Source organism: Protopterus annectens, chromosome 1.part2 (assembly GCF_019279795.1).
Source record: "Protopterus annectens isolate FY-2018-M chromosome 1.part2, PAN1.0, whole genome shotgun sequence".
Taxonomy (NCBI): Eukaryota; Metazoa; Chordata; order Ceratodontiformes; family Protopteridae; genus Protopterus; species Protopterus annectens.
The window spans coordinates 846,238,979-846,256,314 of NC_056727.1; positions in this window are offsets into that span (position 1 = coordinate 846,238,979).

Sequence of the window (17,336 nt, forward strand, 5' to 3'; positions counted from 1 at the left end):
AGGTGCACACAATATGGAACAGCCATTATGCCTACAGTTAACACCGTAACAACTGGACAATGGATAAGCCACCCATACAAATGACATTTGTTGCCTGCAACATGTACCCACAGAGAGGTCATAGGATAAAACACCACACACAGGTTTGCAGAAATGGAAAACCTTTATTTGTGTACTATTACAGATTTATAAGCCATGTCATATAGCTGTTCAGACACTGACATCCATATAAACAGAGTAATGTAACTGTAAAACAGTTATACTAATACAGTAGTCTGGAAAGGTCCACAACTGTTGCTGTCCAGGCAAACCCTTCAAATCGTACAATAGTAAAGACAGACTGGCCCACAGAATACCACACAATCAGCAGTAAGTAATGCAGGTGTATAGTTCAGCAGCCTCTATCTACACTCGGTACACAATCACTTGGTGGTAAAGTTGACCAAATGGGATGTAACTGTTACATAACATGGCATAACTTGACACCATCACAGGAACACTGACAAACAGAACAGTCTGTATGGCAGGAGACAGTAGGCCTGCAGTAATCCACTTTATGTAAGTAATGTCAAGATAGGTGTAATGTATGGTATTGTACATCCAGATACCTTAAGGCAGCTCACCCCTTTTACCCCCACATTTTGTAACAGCCTAGGTTATGTATGGTGCATCCCCCCTAGACTCAATAATACAGGGCCATATACCACTGTACCATACACTGACCTCTGGAGTGCATATGGGCACACATGTATTGTGTAGGTGAAGCCCACACATATATGGCCCCAGCCCCCCCCCATATGTGTGGGGGATACAACATCAGTGGACTGCTGGCAGGAATGGCAGAGTGGTATACATATATGTGCATATGTATCACTATCTGTATATGTGTAGACATATAATGCTCTGTATATGTATATATATGGGTGTGTATATGCATATCTATGTATATATACATACCCATCTATATATGTCGATATGTACATGTGTAATTATCTATACAGATATCTGGATAATCATGTGTATATATATTTTCACCATATGTCCTGAACATGGAGTGTAGCCCTACCTCAGCCCCTATAGTCCCAACTTACTAGTGCAAGGGGATGTTAAGTATGTATAGCAGGTATATTAGTAGACTATTGCTACTGTAATATGGATTGTCTTCACAGACATGGTGTGTGTGGTAGGTCACATCTGCTTTTCAAATGTGCACCACTGGCTACTGACAGATATCCTAAGGATATCATAGTACAGTACCGCTGCAAGCACGTAATGCCCCTGTGGACCACAGCAGAGATATTGGCCAATATATGTGGACATTCTGACACACTCTGTACAGTCCAGAGGTATACACAGAACCCCTAAGTGGAGAACATGTGGACCAAGCCTGACAATATGGATGTTAACAGCCATGCAGATGGATATGACACATAACAACTGGTATACATTTGCCCCCATAGGTTATACATTCACACAACCCTGTCTGTCTTGACACATAATAACTGCTGGTACTGAAGTGCCATGGCCACATACTACCCACTACATATTGACATACATCTGTACAGCATTCCACTGCTCTGTCTGACATACATGTCTATTAAGGGAGGCCCAGCAACAGTACATCTGGCAAGTATCTGGACATGACATCTCACTGGATAAGTACACTAAGCTGCTAGGCATGTAACAAAGCACTGTGCAGACTACAGGCAGACTGGCTCAACACTGACCTAAATCTCCTATGGGAGAATGCACATGTACCTGCAGATATAGCAGGCTCTACAGGCATGTCACAGCACAGGGTAAGATACACCTGTGTGAAAGTGCATAACCACAACCAATGTGAACACAACCACAGCCACATATGGTAAGATAGCATAATATTACAGTATATGTTTAACACCATCCTCATATGTGCAACTCACAAACTAACCCTACATATACTGAGCCGCTACACAGTGTGGTCTGATGCCTGTCTGTGGTATGGGATATGTGTGTGTATGGCCCTACAAACATGTAAGCCGATACAGTAACACACAGTGGAGCAGCATGAAACATTGGATAGGATGGGACCTAGAATGATGACATCTACCACAGTCTGTACACAGGCCAAAGTACATATTAACAACCCACACACTGTCTACATTCACCATAAGTACACAGACCTCAGTACTGTGCAAACAACCACAGAATGTCCAGATTATGTCATCAAATATAACCCCTACTGTACATAACATGTGTAGCAATCTGATATCTCACTGGCTTGTTATCAGATATGATGACACTAATTATGGTGTACAGCACATATGCGCCTCTTAATGCATGACATATGTACAAAGGTTGACAGAGTTGTGGCTGGAAGCACATACACAGCGCCAATATTGTCATGTTGCTGTGATAACCTCATACATTTACTGTTGTAACAGTGTTTGCCGCAACATGTGTCCTATGAGGGATATGAAGTCAGTAAATGTCACGGCTTTCTCCATCTACAGACTGCAATCTTCACACTAGCTTCTGCAGTTCACAGATAGATGCTCTGTGGGTAACATATGAATCCAAAGGCAAGACACACTGTCCAGTCTGCAGATGAACCTACAGATGAGGGGGGGGGGTCAAATAAACATAGAACTGACATGGCAGGTATTAAAACATGTAGGACAGCCATATCCGCACACACCCTGTTAAACCATTACTCCAAATGCAGTATAGCAGCACTTACTGTCTGTAATCAGGTCAGGCACACCCCCCCCCCCCTGTGTGTTGGCCTGTTTCCACAGTGTATGTTGTCAGAGGAAAATCCAATCCATCTGCAATGCTGTTTGCCAAACAACCGATCGAGTTCCTGCTCACAGTGAATGAAAAGGACCAACACCAACATGATGTTCCAAGATATTGGAGTGTGTTTCCATGCAATTGGCTATGGGCATGTTACCACAGCTGTTCCACATGCAATCATCTAGGGGAGGGCTGCAATTTGTACAGCTGCCATCAGCTGATCATGAGCATCACTTAAAATACACATGCTGCTGCCTAAGCAAAGCAGGTGTAGGTCTCAACATCCACCAGTGAGGGAGTGAGAATGGCAGACAGAGGCAAAGACAAGTCAGGGAGGGGTGGGAGAGTAAAACTTAAGCATGCTTGTGTCACACACCGACCAGCACAGGGTATCAAACCCCTGATGTCTATGTAGTGCTATCACAGTTCTATGCAGTTATTGGATGCACCACAAAGGTTACCTGATGTGGAGCCCTCAGAACATATATGTGATGGTGAGTGACATCTGCAACAGGGATATGGTAGCTATATGGTATGTGTAGTACATGTGCCTGTCCGCATGAACAGGTGCCAGCATCAACACAACCACACTCTCACAGGAACGCACACACATTGACACACTTGGCAGGGCCAGGAATACAACTCATCACTAGTGAGATTGCCACAACACATTACTGTGCAGGTATCACATGCACCACATGGGTCATAGGGAGGTTATATGGGCAAAGGGTATGGGGAGGTGTCTGACATCAGACAGCATGCTTCAGTATGCCAATGGGGGTTGTAGTGAGTGTGGATGTGATCATAAACATCATCCAACACACACACAAACACAAAGGGTGCCAGTACTGACATGCATGGGTGCATTTCTGCATGAGTGTGTGGTGGTCGACTATGCCAGATGTCTATACAAGGCTATGTGATGAGTATACCTTGGTATCAGGCCACATGACAATGGTCTGCATTGTGGCTCACGGCTGTAGTTTCTGCATTTGCCCACACATGTGGGTATTGTATCCACCATCCAGTCACCTGGGTGACTATTGCATGTGGCCAGTGCTGTGCATCTCTTGCCATGTATGTGTTCCTTAGTCCATGACATGGATGGTGTCTGGGATGTGCACACCTCCCACATGCATGTACAGTGACATGTGGAACTGAACCTGGGGTGTCTGGCCCATGTTGTGTACACAGCTTATCATCAGATGTGCCAGTCTTGGCCACCTGTGGTGGGAACTGGTAATGGACAGCAGGTTTACCCTGCATCTACATCGATAGCATGCTAACAGCATTCCCTGGTGTCAGTGGCATCTGTCCATACAGGGCATGTTTTCAGGCATGGTATGTCCTTTGTGGGTCACATTTGATGGCACCACAGGTGTTGCAGGTGTCCAGTGGGGAACATGGGGAAGGTGCACTGTCTGCATGTATGTGCCTATTGGACAGATGGACAGGATGCCATGCCCTCTGTAGCCCACTGCAATCACTCCATAGTTACTATCGGTGGCCATTATGCAGTGTACTACCCACATATTGTGCAGAGACACAGAAGTGAACCCCGGGGTGAATTTCCTATTTCCCATCCAATCACCAAGATTTTTCTTGAAGAGTGCTAATGAGGAGCTTTGTTTGATATAGATAGATAGTCTGTTCTGGAGTATGGGAAGTCTCTGGGACAGGAATCTATCCCTCCGGCATGTTCTGTTTATTGTGGTGACAAGATTTAGGTCCCTAGAGCATGTAGCTTGGAGGGCTTGGGATTTCTTTAAGTGGAGCATGTCCAACAGCTCTGGGTTTGACATAGCTTTGTATGTTAGGCAGAGATCACCTCTGAGTAGGCGATATGCGACAGAGTAAAGCTGGAGTTTTTTGAGACGGTCTGTGTAGGGCATGTGTTTGAGGCCAGTAATACTCTTTGTGAGGTATTTCTGCAGCCTTTCCAGTTGTTGTAGATGTCTTGTGAGGTACATACCAAAAGGGGTGTTGTACTCTATAATGGATCTAATGAGTGATGAGTAGAGGGGAACAATGACCTCTTTTTTTCTGCATGAGAAACCTTTTGTGATGAGGTGTGCCATGTAGAAGGATTTCATGACTACTATTGCGATGTGATTATCAAAGGAGAGACTACTGTCCACCTGTGTCCCAAGGTCTCTTATCATACTTTCAGTGTTAAGTATACTACCGCCTATGTTGTAGTTCATGGGTACAGAGTTTTTACCAAAAGGGATGACAATGCACTTTTTGGCATTGAGCTTGAGGCCATGGCTTTGACACCAGGCATCTGTCTCAATGAGGCCCTTTTGTAGGATCTCCACATCACTGGTAGTTTCGATTATGGCTCCTAGTGTGCAGTCATCTGCGAACTTCATTAGCCAAAGACCTTCTGTGTTAGCCTTTACTTCAGGGAAGTAGATACCAAACAGGACAGGACACAGGACTGAACCCTGTGGTACTCCACTTGTCACTGGTCTGAAGTCGGCTTTGGAGTCTGCTACTTTCACAGTGTGGGTTCTGTCAGTAAGCCAGTTGACAACCCATCTTGAGACATAGGGATTTATACCTAGTTTAGGGAGTTTATCTATAATTCCAGAGTAGAAGATGGTGTCAAAAGCCTTGGCAAGATCTATATAGGCTGTGTGAACCACCTTACCCTTGTCTACGGTTTTGGTGAGTGCTTCAAAGAAGACATGATCTGCCTTTTACAGACCTGAACTGGTTGGGGACCAGAGTTTGGAGATTACCAATTTATAAGTTCCATGATGATACGTTCCATGGCCTTGCAGACCAGGCTCATCAGGCTAATGGGGCACTAGTTCCCAGGGTTCATGGTGGCTCCCCCCTTGTATATTGGGATAACCGTCGCTGTGCGCCACTCAGCAGGCACAAATTCTGAGGCGAGGCTATGATTGAACATGGTACTTAGGTGTGGTGCCAGTTCATTCTGTAGTTCGTGTAGAACGCAGCCTGGGATGTTGTCTGGTCCCATGGATGCTGTGTTCCTGGCTTTGGAAAGTGTGTTTTTTACCTGTGCAGCTGTGATGACAGGAACTTTGCATTCTTCCGGTATAGAGATGGGGTCTTTCATGGGTGAGAAGGGGGTAAAGTTAGCACTGAACCTTTCTGCCAGGATGTTAGCAATATCAGTTGGGTCTGTATATTTAGTACCATTGTGCTGTAACTCAGAGCAGATCTGAGTGCTGCCATTGAGATTCTTGACATAGCTATAGAATGCTTTGTGGTTGTCTTTAGAATCAGTGGAGATTTTGTTTTCCTAACTAGCTTTGGAGGATTTTATCAGGGATCGCAGCTTCTTACTGAGGCTGACCAGGGAGCTCCTCCACTCATGGGATTTTACCCTCTTTTGCAACAGTTTATTCCTTCTGTTGTACAGTTTGTTTATGGCAGGGGACCACCAGATTGGCTTCCTTTTCTTGGAGGATAGAGTCTTGGTTCTTTTTGTGATAGCACGATCCATGCACTCATGTAAGTGCTTATAAAGTGCAATTGTGTAGGATTCAGTAGTCATAACTGTATTGTCCATCTGCATGGGTGTCATGAAGTTCACCACTTCTGTCTTAAGAAGCATGAAGTTGGCTTTGGAGAAATTTTTTAACATGGTTTCCTTAATGGGAGGTGGGGGCAGAATGTGGATATGTAGGGTAATTAGCTTATGGGTGGATCGGACCAATGAGGCGTTGACTTCAGGTGTGGAACACCGGTCACTCAGGACAAACCAAACCCCGTAACCAACACAAATAACCACAAAGTGAGCTAAATGCTACTCATTGCCAGAAGTCTCAGCTTCCAAATGCACACACTCGAGGCACTTCTCAGTATGGAAAATATTGATATCTGTACAGTAACAGAAACCTAGTTCAAGGCTCCAGAGAGCACACCAGCACTACCAGGATACTACTCATTCCATACCTTCCAGCATCAGAACCTGGATCATAGCACATAGGGTTGGGATATATCCATATTCATCATGGATACCTATACCTCTCTCTACATCCTCTCTACAGGATATGTACCCTTAGAATGCTGCACAGCAATGTTCTTTCCATTCCACAGGGGTGAGGCCACAAAAGACCCTTGGCATTCATGCTCTATGAGCCTGACGAATCATAATGGAAGTCAACAATAAAGACATTGGGAACCTTCACACAGCTGAGCACACCCAGTTTGGCTTTGTCAAATGCAGATCACGCCTCCTGAACTGGGTGGATTTCTTTGAGACAGTTACCTAGGCTACAGATGATTGAAAGGAGCTCCACACAGCCTACTTATACCTCACAAAGGCCTTTGACACCATTCCCCAGTCAGGTATCATAGATGAACTCACCAACCTGGGCATGAATCCATACATCACAAGATGGATTGCAAACTGGCTCACAGATAGATCCCACAAATTAAGAGTTGCTGGCTACATGTCAGACTCTAAACCGGTAACAACTGGTGTCCCCCAGGGTTCAGTCCTGGGGTCCCTCCTGTTTGGTATAGACTTCTCAAAAGTACATGCCAACACAGGGGGGTTGTGGTTAACTAATTTTGTTGGGAACTGTAAAGTGTTTGACATAATAGATTCCCCGGATGACACAAATATTCTCCAGAAGGGACTCTATGAGACAGATGTGTGGTTTCAGAATCAAGGCCTCAAGCTCAATGTGAAAAAATGCATAGTAATCCCGTTTGGGGAAAACAAAGTACCCACAAACTACCACATAGGTGTTACCCCCTAAAAACTGACAAGGTAATAAGAGATCTGGGGACACAAGTAGATAGTCATCTTTCCTTTGACAACCACATTGCCAAAGTGATTAGGAAATCCTATTTGGCCCACCTAATCAGCAAAGGGTTTGCATCAGGATCAAAAGAGGTAGTGGTGGCCCTCTACTCTTAAGTCATCAGACCCATCATTGAGTACAATGCACCATTTTGGATGTACTCATCTAAGCATATCCAGCAGCTGGAGAGACCACAGAGGTACCTCACCAAGAGGATTACTAGCCTCAAACAGTTGTGTTATGCAACATAACTGGTAAAACTAAATCTGTTCTCCGTTGTGTACCACCTACTCAGAGGCACAGTCTGCCTAACATACAGAGCCATGTCCAACACACAACTGTTGAACATGCTCCATCTACGGATAACAAAATTGAGTCGCACTACACACTCCAGGGATATGAACCTCATCACAACAATGAATACAACATGCTGGTGGGATAGAGTACCATCCCAGACACTTGCCTTACTGTGGAACAGAGTCCCAATGTACATCAGACAGAGCTCCTTGCTGACACTTTTCAATAGGAACCTTGATGTGTGGATGGGAAGCAGACAATTCATGCCAGGCATCACATCAGCAGCCCCACTAGAAAGGGGCTTAGGGTACTAACTATTAGAACTAGGGCTTAGGGGACTACCCAATGGGGTGGTGAAAGCTGCACAACTTGCCTAGGCTAATATATGCCTTCGTGAAGATAGTCTACTACATACCTATGAAACTATGTGAAAGGTACATGTCTACAGATAGTAGATGTGTACTTCATTGTACAGTCATGTTGTACAGCAGGCACATGCACCACATACACTGTAATGCTTACAGATACTGGTGGCTATTATGTACAGTGGGTGATTTGTGCACATCATGTCTTTTGTGCCATTGGGATGTGTGCTGGGTGGGACAGTCCTGGATGGCTCCCTGTCATGGTCACCCTCTTACACACATCTCTGCCCATCCATCTTTGGCTTATTATACTGTGTTCCCCCTACATATATATATATAGGTACGTAGGTAGGTAATAGGCTATCTGCCTGAAGGCATATATTAGTATGGCCAGAGTGTGCAGCTATCACCACACATAGGGTTAATTCCCTAGACCTCTATGTAGTAGAGCTGATGAAGTGATTCATGGTGTGACAGTTCAGTTTCACATACACTCATCAAGGCTCCTCTGGAAAAGTGTCAGTGAGGGACTCAGCTTAAAGTAGGTTGGGAGCCTGTTCCAAAGCAAGGGAAGTCTGTGAGTTAGTAATGCATCCCTCCAACATGTTCTATTTTTTGTTATGATGATGATATCCCTAGAGCATGTGGCACGGTAAGCTTGGGTTTACTTCAGATAGAGCATGTACATTGGTTCGGCATTGGACATGGACCTGTCTGTTGGGCAGAGATCGCCTGAGTAGACAGTATGCAACAGAGTACAGATTGAATTAACTTCAGTCTTGTTGCATGGGGCTACTGTTTGAGGCCAGTAATCCTCTTGTTGAGGTACTTCAGTGGTCTTTCCAGCTGCTGAAGGTGTCTAGTTAGATTCATTGCAAGTGTGCCGAGATACTCTCTGATGGGTCTGATGACTGATGAGTAGAGGGAGCCTCCTTTGACCTACATGCAAAGACCTTGGCAATTTGTGGGAACACATAGCATTATTTTCTAACCACTTTGTGAATGTGTTTCTGGAAGTAGAGATGACTATCCACATGTGTCCATAGATCCCTTATTATTACCTCCATATTTAGGGTGTTGGCACCTATGTGGTATTTGTATGACTGTAGCTTGAGGCCATAATTTTGACACCACATCTGTCTGACTTTGATCCTTTTTTAAGGATGTCTCTTTTGTCCCAAACATCGACTATGACAACCTTTTTGCAGTCATCACAAACTTTGCTAACCATAGCCCTCGTGTGTTTGACTGTATTTCTGAAAATTATACACCAGACAGGACTGAGCCATGGGGGACAGCAGTTGTTACCAGCTTACAGTCCAACAGGGAGACCACAATTCTTACCTTGTGGGATCTATCTGTGCCCCAGTTGGCAATCCATCAGATGACATACGTGTTTATGCACAGGTTGTTGATTTTGTGGATACGACATGCGTGTGGGATGTTGGAAAAGGGTTTTTTAAGGTCTATGTAGGCCATGTGGAGCTCATTTCATTGATGTATGTCCTGGGTAATGCCTTGAAAACTGTCTAGCAGGTTTAGGGACCTTGATCTGCCCCTGACCAAACCAAAATGAATAGGGTTGGGTGTTTGTAGGCTCCCAATAGCTATGTTTATGAGTTCCATAATGATGGACTCCATAGCCTTGTAGATCAGGCTTATTAGGTTTATAAGACAATAGTTCCCATAGTCAGTTGTGCACCAACACTTGTGGATTGTGCCAAATGTTGCTGTAACCCATTCAACAGTTTCATATCCTGTACAGAGGGTGAGTCTCAACAGACTGTTCAGGTGTAGGGTCTGTTTGTTTTGGAGTTCACATATGACACAGCCAGGGACACCATATCTTCCCATAGACACCGTGTTTTTAGGTTTGGATAGAGCTGTTTAACCATTGTATATGTGATTTCTGGCTTTTCAAAGTCTCCAGGTATGGTAATGGGCCCTTTTGTCAGTGAGAGGGGGGTAAATATGTATGAACCTGTCTGACAAGATGTTGGCAATGTCAGTCATGTACATGTATTCATTTACACTTTGCATTGATTCAGAACATATATGAGTTTACATTGATATTTATGACATAGCTAAAGAAAGCTTCATGGTTCTCTATGGACTCTTTGGCAATATTTTTGCCAGAACATGGCTTGGATAATGTTAGGAGTGCTCATTGTTTCTTGATGATACTGATTGGAGATTTATTGATCTTCTTTGGATTTTCACGATCTTTGAACAACTTAAGTACTTGTTACTTGTATTACATAGTTTGATTATGACAGGGGTCCAATATATTATATGGGTCTGTTTTCATATCACTGTGTGTGCAAGGCAGGATTGGTGAATAGTGACAAGTGTCTGGAGTAAGAACTGCAACTTCCAGATATGTGTGGCCCACTGCTGTACTCAGACATGGCCTAAGTGTGCGAGCATGCCCAGTATGACCTTTCTGTATGTTGTTGACTGCCATTTGCTTCATTTATTTGTGTGAGCATGCCCAGTATGACCATTCAGTATGTTGCTGACTGAAATTTGCTAAATTTAAGTGTGTGAGCATGCCCACTATGGGCATATATACTATATGTGTGTGAAAAATCAAGCTGGTTTTTACTTCAGGGCTCAATTTTGTGTTGTACATTGACAGGAAGCACGCTGTGCCTACAGGACTTCCATGAGTCAATTTGCATAGACTTATCAACATTTCTACATATGGGGGGACAGCTATTATTTGTACATTTCTATCCAGGGGGGTACACCTGGTTGTTACTGTGGGTGTACATAGGATGAGGGGTACACCTGACATATATACACATTTGCTAGGTCTGCACTGCTATGTCAGGTACTCCATTTCAGTCTGTACTTTTGCCTATCGTACTGTCTTGAGGCATATCACTGTACTACAGACCTTAGCTTCCAATTACACGCATATTAGTTTGTGACTTCATAGCCTACCCAACCCATATCACACTGCCTGGCCTGCTGTTATTTGTCTGCATAGGCCTGGGGGGAGGTTACTCATATGACTCTTCAGAGGGCATGATACAGCATTTGATTGTGTTTGTGTTTGTCTACAATTGTCCTGCTGGCTGTGACTGTTAGGTATGTGACCCACCCCAACTGGTATGTGTGAGTGACTTAAGTTGTGTCTGTGCCAGTGAAATGCTGTCATGGCTTAGTGGTTCAGTACTGTGACTATAGTGCACAGTATCCTGAGTTTGAGCCCTATCACTGCTTTTTATTTTCCTGCTGGGCAGACCTCACTGGTTAAGGAACAGTAAAGCAGGTGTGAGCGTGTTTACCTGACTTTGCTCGACTTTGCCCAACGTTGCCCAACTTTGCCCAATGTTGCCCGACATTGCCCGACATTGCCCGACATTGCGCTGGTTAGCGTGATGTGCAGCTATGTGCAATTGTATTTAAATATGCTCAGTACTGGTAAAATTTGCTTAGCAGTGCTTTATATTGCTTAAAATAGGGCACTCATGCCTCAGGTGGTGCTGCAGGGCTGCCTATGTCAGATGCACATAGTACACTCCCTATACATGTCTGAAAACAGGTAGTGTCAAGTTAGGCATCCCTTTTACTGTATGTGCGAGTCAGAGAGAGGTGTCATTTCCAGGGTTTCTATTGAGTCAGTGTATGTGCTATGCGTTGCCTCTTTGCCAAGGCCAGGGCATACTGGGCATGCCTCCTTCTGCCTACTGGGGCAGGCTCAGGTTGTTCCTCCTCTGAGTCACACTGTGCCTATGCAGGCCTTGGCAATGGTGGGGGGCTGTCTGACCCTACCCCATGCTGTTCCTGCTGCAGCTGTTTCCACAGGATCATGTTGTATAGCATGGCACATACCATAACAATTTGGGTACATATAGTTGGTGAGTACTGCAAGGCTCCACCAGATGTGTCCAGTCACCGGAACTGTGACTTGAGCATCCCAAACACATGCTCAATTATGTTGCTTGTTTGTGCGTGTGCCTCATTATGGAGTTCTTGTTCAGGTGTGTGTGTATTTCTGATGGGTATCATCAGCCACAGCTCCAGTGCGTATCCAGCATCCCCCACTAGCTGACCATCAGGGATGTCCCCATTGGCAAATCTCTGGTACAGCTGTGTCAGATGTCAGATGTGGGAATCATGATAGCTTCCAGGGCTGCCAGCACACACATTCATTATTATGCACTGGGCATCGCACATGACCAGGCAGTTGATGGGGGGGAAGCCCTTGTGGTTGATGTAGACCCTACCCACTCGCCGGGTGGTGCTTTGATGTGTATGTGCATGCAGTCTATTGCGCCCACTACCTCAGGGTATTCTGCTATTTGGTGGAAAAGACACATATTGCTGGGCAATACTTCATGGGAATTGGGGAAATATATATGGTCACCGACATGTGCTGACATGGCATCCAGGAACTGGTGGAGTACCCTGGATGCTGATGCCTGTGAAATCTCCATCATATCACCAGTTGGTCTTTGGAAGATACCTGTAGCTAGTATTCTTATGCCAACACATACCTTGGTATCCACTGGGATGGGTTCCCCTCTGTTGCTTCTGTGTGTGAGGCGTGGCTGGCACAGCTCAACAATTTGCTGTAGGAGGTCTCTGTCCACCCTATAGCGCTCCACTATTTCCAGCTCATGTAGCCCCTGGTAGGTTACCCTGGGTCTGTACACTCTTCTCCGTCACCTCACTGTGGGTTGCTCAGCAGCATTCACAACATTACCACCCTCAGCACCTTGCACATGTTGATTTATGATAGCAAGAGCATCCCCTAACATTTTGTCTGACTTAAGCTTTTTAAGCTTTCCCTCTTTATATGCTGCAGTGTTGTAGAGTTCTTGAGAAAAAACAGGGGGGGGGGATGCTGTTTGCAGAGTTTAAATTGCTGGGCTTGGCTGGGCTAGTCTGCTGCTTGTGTAATTGGCTGATTCTGATATATTTCACCTCGCACCTCTGCTCGTTCTCCTTGGTTAACTTCCTACTGCTTCTTTTCCTTCCTTTTTCCTTTCTGTTTCTGCCCGAGGGGAGGCACAGCGCAAACAAGTGCAAATGCGCGCACATGCACGCACACGCTGTTTGTATGTTTGCAAGGAGTTTCCTATCTTTTAACATTGTGCACCTTTTGTTTGAGGTTTTCAAATAGGACAGCTGTAGGCATGCCTCTTGCAATTCTGAGCAACTCAAAGCAAACATAAGCCACTGTGCTCCAATTAGCTTATAGCCTGTCTGACACACCCCTCATGATGTCACCTATATTCTACTCTACTACTCACCTACTCCTACACATGCTGGGGAAAATTGGGATTCACTATCCTTATCCTCATTTGCATAGGATTGCCTACTAATGCATGGTTACATCTCTGACACTGAGCCCCCCCCCCCCCCCTTAGCAACCACTACTAAGTGGCCATGTTGTCTTCAGCCTACCATTCACCTGCATGGCAGAATAAGCTTTTTAGTGAAAGTGCCTATTTTTGGCTTTTTTTTAATTATTTTCTTATTTTTATAAGCTCTGCACGTTTGTGCGGTGCTGCACTATGCTTAAACATTGGAGATCGTGGTAAAAAAGTTAAATTGTTATATTTTTAAACATTTATAAATGCCAGTGGCCTTATATTTGGCCATTGGCATGCTTTCTCAACTGTATGCATCCTTTATTTGGAGCTGTCATAGTTCGGTTTAGCTATTTGCAGAATGGTACTCCTTTACCAACGGAGTACATTTCTGCAGATAACACTAATCTTCCACGGACAGGTTAGTGTATCCTGGATCACAATTTTACCTCATTTGCATGGCTTTCACCAGCAAATGAGGTAATTTGCATACCATGATGCTGTCCATGCAAGACTAGCTTTAGCAGCTCTCGTGCACGCCACTGCCGGCTGCACCTGGATCGCACGACAGACATATTGCCACCGTGAGCTCCTAAACTCTTCTTGCACTCTGTGCAAGCTTTCATAAATCTGGCCCAGTATCTCAACCACCGTGGACATTACATTCTACCCAGAACATGTGATTTGAATAATATGAACTGGAGTAACACCTTCCCCATTAACACTGGCCTAGTAGATATAAAATGGAGTTACAACTATTACAACTCTGCTGTCCTGGGAGCTAAACAATATAAAACCATAAGCAAAGACTACCAATAAATGCATTTTAGCAAGTATCATCTATTAAATTCAGTCATAGCCGCTATGACTTTATAATTATTAAAATAAATGACGAAGGTAAAAAAAATCTGTGTTGTGTTCCTAAAAATAAATAAATAAATACATAAATAAATGTTTGCATGAGACACAGAGAGAATTTTATAACAAAGCATAAAGACAACTTTAAAAATTCAGTCGTACTATGTTGTACTGCAGAAGGAAAAGGATTACAGTTCAACTGTCATGGAGTTTTCAGGCTACTTTACTATAGCTGTTAATCCATCTACAGTGTCATCACAGTGACTCAGATAATATGATTCAGTAGCATTATAAAGCAGAAAATTCCTAGTAAAAATGGTGCATTTGTAAAAAAGTTTTCCAATCTACCTATGAAGGAGAAGTACCTGTGTACTAAGTATGGCAAACCAATCTCGCCGCCAAGATAAAGAGGACTCCATTTAAACATTTGCATCTTACAATTGCAATAATGGCCAGGTTCACAAACTATCACTTTAGAGTGAAATTAATTATGACAGTTCAAAACTATAATTTGCTTGGTATCTCTGGCACTCTGGACAGTTTTAAGCTGTCCTGGCTCCAGATCTGAAACATGGGCCCTATATTAGATACAATATCATTTGAATGTGTGTGGGGGTGCTGAGTGTATTGGATGACAACATTTAGGTTTAAATACTTAAACTTTGGTTCAAAGACAGTGGCATTAGATGCAAATCCAGATGGACTAAGTGACTGGATTTCCTATGGTGTATAAGGAAATAATAAAAAAGTGTTACTGCACATGAAAGTAAGGCACTCCCTGCTGTTGGAAAAAGTATTTCTATCAGATTGACAAAGAATTTCTGGCAACTATATGACTACATGACCATTTCAATTATTCAGCTGTTTTACAAAAGTTTTAAACTGATCACAGACCATAAACCACTTGTGACTGTCTTTAAATTTCAAGATCAACCCCCACCCCCACACACTATTCTCTATTTAAGATTAGAAAGTTGGGCACTTGGAGTATTGTTACATAATTCACTGTCATTTGCAAAAGGGAAGAAATCACTATAGTTAAATTACTTAATCAAGGCACCCACAATGAAAAATGAAATATATGCACAGGTAACTGAAGATAATATTAACGTTTGTTGACTCCTCCATTTTCTGATTATACTCAACCCATGTTGAGTCACTGGGATCTAATGCCTATCTAGTAGTTTAATTAGCACAAGGCAGAGAAATAATTATAGATGTAGCACCAGTCCATCAGAGGACATGTTTCACACATTCATTATACATGTATCTGCAGACAATCTGGAGGTTTGGTTATTCATTTATAATATGTTGGGACATGAAAGGAAACCAGAGTACCTGGCAAAACCCCACATAAGCACAGAGAAGAGCTGCAACTCTGCATAGAAGGCAGCTGTATTCAGAACAGAACTAGAGAACTAAGTACTATGAGGCAGCAATGATAAGCAGCCTTCCACTATGCCTTCCAATTATATTGTCATGGTAGCTGTAAATTGGATTCCTTATAAAAGAGGAAACAGAAAGAGAAAAAAAAAACACCTTTCAGAAACTTAAATCTACTTATTAAGCAGATGGCAGAAGAAGGGCAATAATTATACAAATGTAGGGGCAATATTGGCAAATGCCCTGTGCAATTCTACAGGAAATTTACATAGTAGAAAACGTATACTAGAGCCTTCTCCAATTCAGAAACACAAAGCAAATGAAGAAAGTTAAGTCAATGGACACATGGAACAGTCCATGTATGGAGTAAGTCAGCTGACCTTGGCCACAATTCACAAAACAAAAACCTGTGGCATACGTGCTTCCACCACAAAAAGAAAATATGGGTCTGCAAGGGTGAATAACTGTACCTAAATATAAACAGAAAGTTCCAATCGTACTACAAAGTCAATATGTTGTAAAGCATAATGTGGCTAAATAACACCATCAGCATGTGACAGCAAGAAATGGAAGAAAATGGACATAATACAATTGTTCAAATATACTGTATATTTCAGACTATTTGGAAAGTATTGTATGGTGAGCACAAAGTTTTAACCTGATGATGAGTTAATGCAGGACCAGGATTAGTTAAGATATTGCTTAAGCAGTGGTTTAAAACTATTGCATTTATCGGAGAGTTTTATTTGTGTGGGGATACTATTATAGAGTTTAGCAATGTATTGGGAGTAGACCGAGTCTCCTGCAAAATTATGTGACTTATTTGTAAGTAGCAAGAATTTGCTACTAGAACGGAGGTCCCTTGCTGGGCAGTAGGGGAGCAATACGTTTTGTAATGCAGGGCATTTGGTTCTGGATGATTAATGACTTTCTGTGCTGTAGTTAGTTGTGAATATGGCAGGTACTTGTGCAGTTCAAGCCAGTTTATTTTTTTTAAGCTATGACAATGGTTGGTCCTTTGAGAGAGATTGGTGGCAATTTTAGTATTTTATTGTAGCAGGAGGCATGTTTCTTTCTTTGACTATTGTATAAATTTGTTAGGATAGGAAGGGCATATAGGAGACTTAGCAATAAGAAGGTGTTGACTAGAGTTTTTCTTGCAGTATTTGTAAGGAATCCACTGATCCTATAAAGGGAGCCTAGTTTCTGGTGTGTAGATTTAATGTTGTGCAGTATATGGTGGTCATATTTGACACTGTCATCTATTCTAATGCCTAGAAGTTTCCTGTGAGTTTCAATTTCAATTACAGTATTTACTATCTTTATGGTAAAATATTGCTTTTGATTTTGGCAACTTTTTGAAGTGAAAAGCAGTAACTTAGTTTTCTTGGGGTTGAGTAGGAGGTTTGATTCTTCAAACCAGGATTTTACAGAGGATAAAAAATGTTGGGTAAGGTCTTGGAGCATATTTATTGTTGAGGCTGCACATATTAATATTGAATCATCTGCATACTGAACTAAACTGGCATGGTGCAGCTATTAGTAAA